This window comes from Rhipicephalus microplus, chromosome 8 (genome assembly GCF_043290135.1).
Source record: "Rhipicephalus microplus isolate Deutch F79 chromosome 8, USDA_Rmic, whole genome shotgun sequence".
Taxonomy (NCBI): domain Eukaryota; kingdom Metazoa; phylum Arthropoda; class Arachnida; order Ixodida; family Ixodidae; genus Rhipicephalus; species Rhipicephalus microplus.
In genome coordinates this window covers 90,423,553-90,435,318 of record NC_134707.1, presented here as the reverse complement: position 1 = coordinate 90,435,318, position 11,766 = coordinate 90,423,553, and positions in this window count along the sequence as shown.

Sequence of the window (11,766 nt, the reverse complement as noted above, 5' to 3'; positions counted from 1 at the left end):
CACGTTTGACTTGAATCGATGTGCTCCAGAATTCTATTCAACCATTTTCTTGCGCAGATCATCAAATAAACGTTTTGACCACTCTCTCCAGATGCAAGACTATCGTCTTCGGACGACTTGCAGAGTAACATGTAGATACGGGGCCAGTTTTTTCAAGTCGGGGCACTCATGAACCAACTCGGACTCTCGTTTGCTACTCTTGCTAAGGTGAATAAAAAAAATGGAACAGTGAGATGTGGAGAGACTGTGACATGGGCCTAGTGTTCTCGAATAATAATGGAAATGAATTAATGAGTCGTTTAGGTTGCACACAAACAGCGCGATAGCCTATGTCTTCCGTGGAGCAGAAAAATACTTGACCGTGATGTGGCAAACGAACTGTTCTCAGACAAAGAAAGTCGTATTGTCTATTCGGCGCTGATTTCCAGATCTCTTTCTTAAGCAGGACGTCGTCCAAGTAACCATGCAGAATATTGTCACCACGTAGGAAGAAACAGACAAAGCGTAGGACACAGCGAAGAATGAGTGAAAAAAATAAAGGCAGTAAATAAGGACAGAGTAGGCATAAACCATGGAATTATGTCGGAGGAACTACTGGCAAATAATGGAGCTATTTTCTGTCTTTCGGGCACGTTTTGCATGTGCTACTTCACCCGCATCTTTGTTGTTGCTCAGAGTACACCCGCACTCTGGCAGAGCTGCGGGAGAGGAGGAGGGGGCCATCCAGACATAAGGTCGCGCTCCTGTCAAACAGCCCCCAACGTCGTTAAGCTTGAATTCCGCAAAAAAAACCCATCCGGGTGCGTGAATTATGTCAATTGCTGCAGAATAACCACCAGCGCATCAAGGCTAAAGTTGGGACTGAAAGAAGTGGATACAATGCTGAACTCCACCTACTCAGCATCTGTCGATAAGCATAACTCGCATTTCTGCTTGAGTATGGCAATCATCGACGTCTTCTTCCGGAATCCTTTTCGTGCCAATGTGATGTTGACACTGATGCCCAATGCATCGGCAAATCAAGCAAGCTGTGTATACTCATTAGCTCATGACGCGCATCCTGTTGCCATTCGCACCTGTTTTCGCAACTCGCCGCTTCACTTCTACGTCCTCAACCAAAGCTACTATGCTTTGGTTGAGAACCTATGCTACTGCATTGCAGACATTACTATAGACTTAAATTGGTACTATAATTAACAAGAGAGAGAGAAAGACAGCACCCTTGCCGCGGGCAGGCTGTTCTAACCTGAATTGCTCTTTTTCTGCCTCTCAGTTTAGCCTTTAGCGCGTGCCGCGCCTCAGTGGCGCTTTTATTCTTACCCTCGGTCATGACTGCGATAGCCTCCCCAAGGCCAGTTTGCATTGCAGTTGCGAGCTCCGGAGTAGCTTAGTGGTATAATACTGGGCTCGCATGCAGAGGAACCGGGTTTGAATCCCCTTGTGTCCTTGGTGTTTTCTGTTTACTAGGTTTTTACCTTATTTCGCGCGATAGTGCTTACGGACACCGGCGGTGGTGGCGGCGGCGGACGACTACACCGCACGTGAACTTGTGATCTCATAACAGCTTCGCTGTAAAAGATCACCAAGGCTACGTGGGGAAAGCAAGATAGTCGTAGCGAAAGCTCGAAGAGCATCCCTAATAGAACCCGCTGTAGACTCTCTCAGGGCAACCAACGCAACCATACATGCAAGGTGAGCACTATACGATATAGATTGTAAGTTTACATGATATACAAAAACTACTACTATAATTCTTAGCTACAATGCTTAAATTCCACTAATTTAAGATGTGGGCCTAAAGGGGTCATGACATGTTCACCCAACAATTTGCGGTTTTCGGTGAAAAACGGAGGTAGAGGGTTGAATATGCTTGTACACGTGTTAAAACTGGACTGTGAAAGATTATTTCAGTCCAAAATAAGCCGTAGAAATCTTCGGCTGTAAACTCCACCCACCGCCAGTGACTGCCATTTTGCCGTGGCGTGCATGACGTCACAAACCGATGGGAGCAGTGCCGTCGTCTGCTACCAAACGTCACCATCGGCATGCAGTAAGTGCGTTCACTGTGTTGCGAGTTTTGCTCACCGCATGGTCCACACGTGTCGCAAGTGTTGCAAAGTGGTACCGGTACCATCGCCACGACGTCGGCACTGTCATCAGCTAAGGATTTGGGCAATGATTCATCGAGCAGCAGAAGCGGCGATGACATCATGTATGCTGCGCATTTTGATTTCAACCCCATCGCCACCAGCTCGAGCGACGAAGAAAGCATCAAAGACAGTGCGAACCCGGATGCCAACTTCCAAAGCATGTTCTGGAGGGCCTCCTTCAAGACCATCTCAGTCGTTTTCCTAAATACGTAGTAATTTCGACGGATGCAACGCAAAATCTTCAGAAGGCTGGAGTAGGTATTTTTTCTCATCAGCTTAATTGGTCTTTTGCGCTCCGATTGCCTGACTTCACACCAGTTCATCTCGCAGAATTCCTGGCTATTACATTGGTCCTTCGAAAACTAAATTATCAGCAATCAAAAGCTATTATTAGTTCGGATGCTTTGTCTGTATGTACACTCAAACGTCCGCAAAGCAGTCTCCTCTTCTCACGATATTTTGGTCTCTCGTACAGCATAGCCTATCACAAGTTCGGTTTATTTGGGTCCCCAGGCATGCTGGAATTGTACTCAATGAAATTGCTGATTCGCTCGCTTCGGCATCTTTAAATTTCTCGGCGGTGCTAGTAGCCCCACAGTTTCCTTTTATTACTGCCGAACGATTCAAACGCCTGTTAATATTAAAAATGAACGAAACGTCTCCCCTACAATCTGAAGAATTTCGGCACTTGCAATTCACAAGAACAACACAAAATGCCTTTCCCGTCAATGTGAGGTGAACCTCACAAGCTTTTGCTGTAGAGTTCCTCGGTTAAATATTTATCTTAACAAATCAGGATTTTCATTACCTAACCTATGTGCAGTTTGCAATGAACCGGAAACAATAGATCACTTTCTTCTCGCATGCCGCCGTTTCACCTCACTGCGACGAATAATTCTTGAAATACCGATTGGTATGCTCGGATTGCCAGTCAATGCATCTACCCTATTATCGTTTGGAGCCAGTCAGTTTGGTGTGGGCCGCAGTGCTATTCTGTCAGCGCTACAGAGAGAGAGAGAGAGAAAGGGAAGGCCGGGAGGTTAACCAGATATTGGCATCTGGTTTGCTACCCAGCGCTGGGGGCGTGGAAGTAGGGGCAAGAAAGAGGGGGTAGATAGAGAAAAAAAACGCACGCGCACTCACACACAAAAAAAAACACACACAGGAAGGGCGTCCTAGCTACGACCGTTCAGTAAGGCCGGCCGATCGCAAAAAGTGTAGTAGCGCTTTCAAGGGCCCTCTTCTGTGAATTCGCATCCTCTCGATACTGCAGAATTCCCTGTTCCGCCAGAGGTTCATCATCTAATTTGTTGAGTTCCTTGCGAAGGCATAGTCATTGTTTACTATACGCTAGGCAGTCGCAAAGAATATGTTGGATTGTTTCCTCTTTGCCACAGTGGTCACAGGCTGCGGTGTCGGCCATCCCAATGCGGAAAGCGTAGGCGTTGGTAAACGCAACACCCAACCACAGCCTACATAACAGGGTCTGGTCTGCTCGGCAAAGCCTCGACGGGACTTGACGACTTAGCGTAGGGTCAAGCGAATACAGTCGGGCATGCTTGAAGTGTGGCAGATTTCATTGTGATGTGGTTTGCTGGCGAGCAAGCCTGCGGAGCTTTCGTGCAGCATCTGTCCTACAAAGTGGTAATCGGAGTTTATGATCTTCTGTGTTGGCTGAGCGGCAGCTTGATCGGCACGTTCATCGCCGATGATTCCGCAGTGACTGGGCAACCACTGAAATGTAATTTGGTGCCCTTTCTCAGTCAGGTGGTGTATAACCTTTGCTATCTCTAGTACCAGCTGCTCGTGTGGTCCGTGGCGTAAGGCTGATAGTAGAGACTGCAGTGCCGCCTTCGAGTCGCAGAAAATAGTCCACTTGCGTGTAGGTTGATCAACTACAAATTGCAACACGGCACGAAGTGCTGCCAATTCTGCTGCCGTTGATGTTGTTGCGTGAGATGTCTTGAATTTAATTGTCGTGGTCAACCTTGGTATCACTACTGCTCCTGTATAGAGCTGTCCGGCTGAACCGATCCGTCAGTGCGTATATGTGTGGAGTCTTTGTATTTCTCATACAAGTGAAGTAGTGTGAGCTGTTTAAGAGCCGGTGACGACAAATTGGCCTTTTTCTAGACGCCAGGTATGTTAATATTAATCATTGGTTGAGCGAGGCACCATGGCGGAGTCACAGGTCTAGCGGCAGGAGAGAACGAAGTTGGGATCGACTCACCATGTGCGGTCATTGTTTTGCAGTAAGATGTGCATGGTCGGACCACTAGTAGAGAGGCTAGGCGATGTCGAGGAGTTCGAGCGAGGTGTCGTATATGTGTCCTTAGCACTTCCACATTAATGTGGGTCTTGATGAGGTTGTCCCTTGTGATGGTGATAGTTGCCGTTGTTGACGCACTTTGGGGCAAGCCTAAACATATCCGGAGTGCTTGAGCCTGGACACTTTGAAGCATTCGTATGCTTGTTTTACTTGCGTTGGTTAACACAGGTAGGCTGTACCGAAGGAATCCAAAGAAAAGAATCCTGTATAGTCACAACATAGCAGTTCTTTCCAGCGAAGAACTTGAACAAATGACAGATGCCTCTCAATCGCCTTTTCATGTATGATACATGTGAGCTCCATGAGAGGTCGCTATCAATTATAACACCTGGGAACTTGTATGATCGGAGGGGACGTATTCTTTCGCTGTTTATCTGAACGCTGTAGTTCTGCATTCGTTTGCGCGTAAATGCCACAAGTGCACATTTCTCAGAGGAAATTTCCAGACCTCGTTGACGGAGGTAAATAGCAACTTGAGTGGCAGCTCTCTGAATTCGCGCTCGCAGCTGTAGACGTGTTACTGCAGACGTCCAAACGCAGATGTCGTCCGCGTACATTGACAATCTGACAGTACTTGGCAGATGCTCATTGAGAGCTATTAGAGTCAGGTTAAATAGGATAGGGCTAAGTATGCCAACCTGGGGAACGCCACGGTGGCTGTAATGTAGCGAAGTGTCACCATCCTCGGTTCTCACGAAAAAGGATCGCTCAAAGAGATAGCCGCGTAGCCACTGAATTATCCGACCACCCACTCCTACCTCCTTGAGAGCGGTGAGGACAGCCTCATGTGTGACGTTATTGTACGCCCCTTTGACATCAAGAAATAAAGAAGCGTAGAGACGCTCATGGCCTTTTTCATGTTGCACGTAGCTGACCAGGTCTATGACGCTATGAATTGATGATCGGCCACGGCGAAATCCCGTCATAGCGTCCGTGTAGATGTTGTGATGTTCCGGGAACCATTCTAGCCGTCCAAGTACCATCCTCTCTATCACTTTGCCCAAGCAACTAGCCAGTGCAATCGGGCGGTATGATGTGAGCACCAATGGTGACTTGCCAGGCTTCAGTAATGGAACCAAACGGCTGGTCTTCCAGTTAACTGGAAGGGTGCCCTCTCGCCACGAATCGTTGTATATCTCTAGGAGGGTACTCCTTGCACGCTCACCAAGGTGACACAGTGCTCTGTATGATATTCCATCAGGCCCGGGTGCTGATGTCCGTCTACACAAAGCCAGTGCTGCTTTAAGCTCATGAATAGAAAAAAATTGGTCCATGTGGTGATCGTGTGATGTGCCACCACGTGAGAGCATGTAGATGTTGGGATCTGCGAGTTGACCATATAAGTTGGCACAGAACTTTTCTGCCACGTCAACCTCCGATCTCTGTTGAGAGAGGGCTAGAGCCTTGACTAGAGACCGCTGAATGGGAGCTGTCCGGAGCCCTCTTATTGTCCTCCACAAGTGTGATAAAGGCTTGCGAGGATCTAACGACGCGCAGAAGGCTGCCCAACGTTGTGACTCTAGCTTGTCTATGCGGCGTTCTATCTTCTTCTGAAGACGTCTAGCGATTCGTAAATCGTCGATCGCTTTCGTGCGTCGGTACCTTCGTTCCGTACGCCATCGGAGAGCCCGAAGTCGTTCTAATTCCACATCAAATTCGGTTACTCTCGAAGAGCATGTGAGGGTGCACACTGTGTCTTGCACTGTGGACTTGATCACCTCTTCTAAGTCAAACGAGGTGTTCTCTTGACAGCGTTCTTCCATGAGAAATTCAAACTTGGTCCAGTCCACTCTTTGGATAGTTTCACGTACCTTGCAAGGTGATAATCCTCTGATCTTGACATGTGTGGGAATGTGGTCGCTGCCATGTGTTTCTATGTCCGCAAACCATCCAGCACATCTGACGAGACTTCGAGAAACAAAAGCCAAGTCAAGGCAACTGCTGTATCCAGGGCCACGTAAGAATGTTGGGCTGCCATCATTTAACAAGCACAGCTCGTTATCTGAAGCAAACGTTATCAGACTTCTACCCTTTGCGCTGATCTTCGGGCTCCCCCATAGCGTATGGTGGGCGTTGAAGTCTCTGATGATCACCCATGGGCCAGGAGTGGATTATAGGATGTGTCCTAGTCTTCTGTGGTCAAATCTACTTGATGGCGACAGGTATGCACCGACAACAGTGAACTGTCAGCGCTACAAAACAGTGAACTGTCAGCGCTCCTTCTGGTTGCCTGAATGAATTTTTGTACTGTCAGCGCTACAAAAATTTATTCAGGCAAGCGGAAGGATACGCTGCTAGTGTTACTGCCAGATAAACCCAATTCTTTGTCCCCCTTCCTCATTATGTTAATTTGTTTTATATATTCTGGTTTATCGCATTCTTGTGCACTGTTTCACGTTTTTTTTAAAGAAACATTATTATTGTTCCAATCTAATTTCTGTTTCTTTTTTTAGCAAGCGTTGTAAAAAATTATCTATTATGAGATACAGTGTGGCCAATCCCCAATGTGGGTATGAGCCAAGATATCCTAGGCGACAAGACAATTCCAACAGCCTCGGTGTTAGGCAGACGTTGCAGACAGCCTTACGCAACGATAAGTAGCTTTATTTCGAGTGTGCCAGGTTGACAAGCGAGCTTAACGATTAGGAGACGCTGCATTCGCGAGCACACTTTGCGCAATGGAATTTGTAAAGCGTGAAGTTTTTTTGTTTTTTTGCCACCATACTTGCATTCACTACTTAATAGGTGTTGGTAACAATGCTGCACGTACTCACCGTTGCTTTTGCATCTTTTGCTACGTGTGGCATGTATATATCGGAAACGAACGCCATGTACTCAGTGCAATGCTAGGCTTCCTTATGAAACGCATCTTGGCCGAATCTTTGCGGCACGGCGTCCGGCCACAGCCTTGCCTTTTTCACTGGTATACCGAGCTCGCCGAGAAGACGCTCGTCGGCATTGTAGCCATCTGCCGTGAAGTGTGCTGAGCACAAAACGGATGCGTCTCTTTCGCACCAGCCTTTTCTGCGCACATTTATCTCCCAAGCCTTGCGTTTGGCGGGCTCTTTAGCGAACTTGAAGGATGACCCGGTACTCTCCCTGCTCTGTACGCTTTGGCACCCCACAGCGCAGCATGGGCGACACGCTGACATTGCTTCAACCGCTGCAGGTAATTCAGTTCCAGTGGCACGTTGAATAACGCTGAAAAACTCGATTGCAAGCGCAACTGACTATGAAACACGATCGCCCTTCGTACTGCACATTATGCAGAAACTCGCAGAGCAATCTGTTCGTGACGTCAGCGCGCCAGTGTTACCGGACCACTAGGCCGCTCACTCGTTCATAAAAATAATCTATTATAAATTACCGGCCCCACCGATTGCACTGAAATTTCGCCAGGGTGTTTGGGAACGGAAAAGAACCAATGCACACTACACAGATAACGGTTGAAAATTGGGTGTCATAACCCCTTTACCATATACAATAGATTCAAACGGGACCTCTGATAATTTACACCACAATAGTGTATTAATCTCGTGGATAGGATACAACTTCCTAGTTTCTCTATAACCGAAACACACCACTGACAGAAGCGTGTGACTACAATATAATAATAATAATAATAATAACAATAATAATTCTGGTGATTTGCCATTTTAAAATTACCATATGGTTAACGGAGACGTCATATTGGAGAGCTCCGGAAATTTCGACCACCTGGGGCTCTTTAACATGCACCTAAATCAATGCACATGGTTCTCTAAGATTTTCGCCTCCAACTAAAATGCGGGCTTCACGCCTGGGACTCGATCCCGCGACCTGCCGTTCAGCAGCCGAGTGCCTGAGACCACCGTTGCGGGTCCATTGAAGTATGTCAAAATTTAGTGCTTCAAAGTTGAGACAAGCCGCATTAAAATGTACGTCACTACCATCGGTAATTATTTTTGCGTGTTGTCTGATGCTTGTGTAATTCGAACATTATGGGCTGTCAAGTTCTATTAGCTGCCATTAGTAGTTTCGCTCTCACATTTTGCATAGGTGCCTCTGCTTTTCATCCATCAGTTCACCATTTGGTCTCGCTGTATAATTAAATTTATTGTGCCTTTGTCACGTATGGATTTTCAAGAACATGTGTTGCGAGATAGACAGTATGGCCATTGAATACGTATATAATGTATTGCTTGGTATTAATTTATTTCAGGTAGCATTGTGGTATACAAACATATTTGCGTTAACGCTGTGCGTACTTCACTTAGAAATTCCGAATCTTCGTTTACAATTTCACAAAAGTTCATATCAACATTGACGTGTTTTATGTCTGGGTTCGCAAAGCATTGGTTAGCGTCATTTTCATGACAATAAGGTCAGTAAAAAAGCTTGCGGGTATGTCAGAAGGTATTATACACAATGTGTGGCTCAGTTTACACAACGTGTGGCTGTGTCCTGCTAGTGTGAAACGCTCATCGCTATTCCAGCAATTCAAATGGGGTTGTTGGAACGAATTTGTTTGATAATATTTCCGCTCTTAACATGCACGGCGTCGCCATTTATCCGCTGGGCAATACACTACTGCTTTGAAGCGTTGCAGAAGCGCGTGTTTCAAGAATGTGAGCGGGATAACCCTAGATTCCCAACTCAAAAAAAAAGGAACTTTTGCACACTGTTTCCTTAAAAATGAACATGGAACCAGGTAAAAAATAAAAGCGGCACGTGTGCATATTCTCAACTAAAAAGTGAAACTGCGCCATACCTATACAAGTTTCACGAGAAACACGTATAGCTTTCTAGCAGTAGTTTTCGTGCTGCCTGTTGCTATGAGATAGAGAGAGAATAAAATGAAAGAAAGGCAGTTGCTATAGGCGAATGTCAATTCTTCTCATGAGCTTCCGATCGTAAGGATCGCTTCAATTTTTTTTCCTTTGGCGGACGTGGTAAGAACATTGAATAGTGTTGCGGTTATTCAATTTCCTTTAACACTGCCACGTCCTCACAGTTTACACGTTTCCTCTTTTTTTTTCTGCTTTCACCAATTGCCTTTAAAGACCGCCGAGCGACTGGTGACAACTTTCCTTCTACAGAGGCATTTAGAAGGGGTAAGTATAACAAATAATATTGCTAAAGATGTCTCATAAGCTGAAGAACAATCCAGCATTGGTATTTTTTTCGAGGCCTTCGATTGGATTTTCTCAATAAGTCTTCGAGATTGTTCTTCGGTATTTGCGGCGAATTTCTCGAGGTGATTGCGGCATGAAAAATTTTTAACCATCAACTTCAAATGTGGTTATACCTACAGACTTCTTAGCTTCGTTTTCAGCAATCGCTCAAACTAATTATTCTCAACTATTACGTGCCTTTCTTTTTCTAGGCTCTGCTCGCACAGCTCTAATCAGAATAATCTGGGTGCCTGGCCACAAAAATGAAAAATGAATGAAATGACGAATAGTCTGGCGAAAGCCGCTCTCAGTGGCCCAATATTCTCAATTATTCTGACAGAATGGAAAGTTCGGCGAGCTTAATATTCTAGGTATAACGTTGGTTTCAGCACAATAAGAAACACAAAGCAACACAGGACAAGCGCTTGTCCTGTGTTCTTTTCTGTTTTTTTTGCGCTTGCACCACAGTTATGTCAAGTATTCTGATATTAGCCCTCATAATTTGTGGCAGATTTTGAACGTGTACCATAATACAAGACACTGCGATACATTAATCAGTCATCTAAACTAGTATCAAAACCTCTTGTTCTCTTGATGTTGGAATGTTGGTTCAACGCAAACTAGAAAAGTATGCTCTACAAATTTGCGTTGTTACACTCCAAAATCAAACAATTATATGCACACAGCTGGTCTGGCTCCTTTCCCTCCTTGCTTGTTTTGCAAGAATGAAACAATCTAGCATTACTTCTTATCTTACAATCGTTTCAATTTACTGAGAAGAAACATTTTGAAGCGCTGTTTAATCAAATCAGATTTTGTTGTTTTAAATACTCTATCCTTGAAAGCCTCCTCATTAGGTCATTGTCGCCAGAATTTCCATCCCGCAGTAGGAAAATTTTCAATTTAATGAAGCTGGTATTTCTCTTAAGTATCCAATTGAGCATCTTTTTAATATTTCTTCTATAATTTGTTACACATAAAATCTATGTGTGATCACATTTACTGATAAATTGTTCATTTCTCTCTTTGGACACCAGAGTAGGTGTGAGCCATACATAGAAGTTGTCATTATCATCAACATCATCACACGGCAATTATTTCGAGAACCTCAAGCTTTCTGTCTGTTAAACCTCCATCATTCCAAATCTGAACAGTAAATTTTGAAACCACTCGATTCTTGGCCAATCCCCCACAGTGGGTATGCGCCACTAATAGGAGAACAACAACAACAACCTTAAGCCCGCCCACCCTGACCTGCTGGCACCCATGGTAGTGATTGATCTGAAACCAGTTGTGCAACGCATCTACCAGGTAAACTCCCAGCTGCTTCGCGAACTTCTTTTGTTAAATCATGAGGCAGGTAATGTAGAAGGCTAACGAGAATCAATAAAGTAATGGCTCAAACCAGTAATATGGAGACCAGGAGCTGCTGTTTTTTGAGAGCTGTTCCCTGAGCACTTTTTTAATGCAGCACTGCTGCCGGGAGAATGCATTGTGCCCGCCGAGGCGATTTGTATGGTGGCCGAGAATCAGACTTAACAAGCAAGCACACTGACTAAATTAAATACGCCCACTTTAAAGAGGAGTTATTTAAAAAATGTGTATTTTATAGAATCATATTGAACTCATGTGTGCCATGTACTTAAATATTGCCTTTTCTTCTAATTTAGGAGCGGGGGTAGCCCAGGATGGGTTGACCACACGCCCTCACATAGTGTTTCAGGACTTCCGTCATTTAGATTTTACATTTATTCGCTCAACTTACAATCTGTTTTTGGTGATTATTTGTACTTGCTATATTCTTGCTTTTGCTTTGTCCATCAGCCAATAATAGCAAGGTGCGCTCCACCCCTCCTCATGTGGTGCGCTGAATTACATCATATTTTTCGTCAGAATTGCGCGTGGGGTACCTTCACTGTGGCTCTGACAAATACAAGGACGTTGGCCCTGAAGGTTCTAGTCTGTAGAGCTACGCACAGACATGAGGGCGTTAGAGAGAAAGCTCGTGCGCACATAAGTGAAATACTTACCGGGATGCCTGCTAGTGCTAAAATATAAGATCACTGAAGAGTAAAAGGGCTCTACATACATACGGCAGCTGCACCTACGGTAGACATTCTTAATTTATTACAGA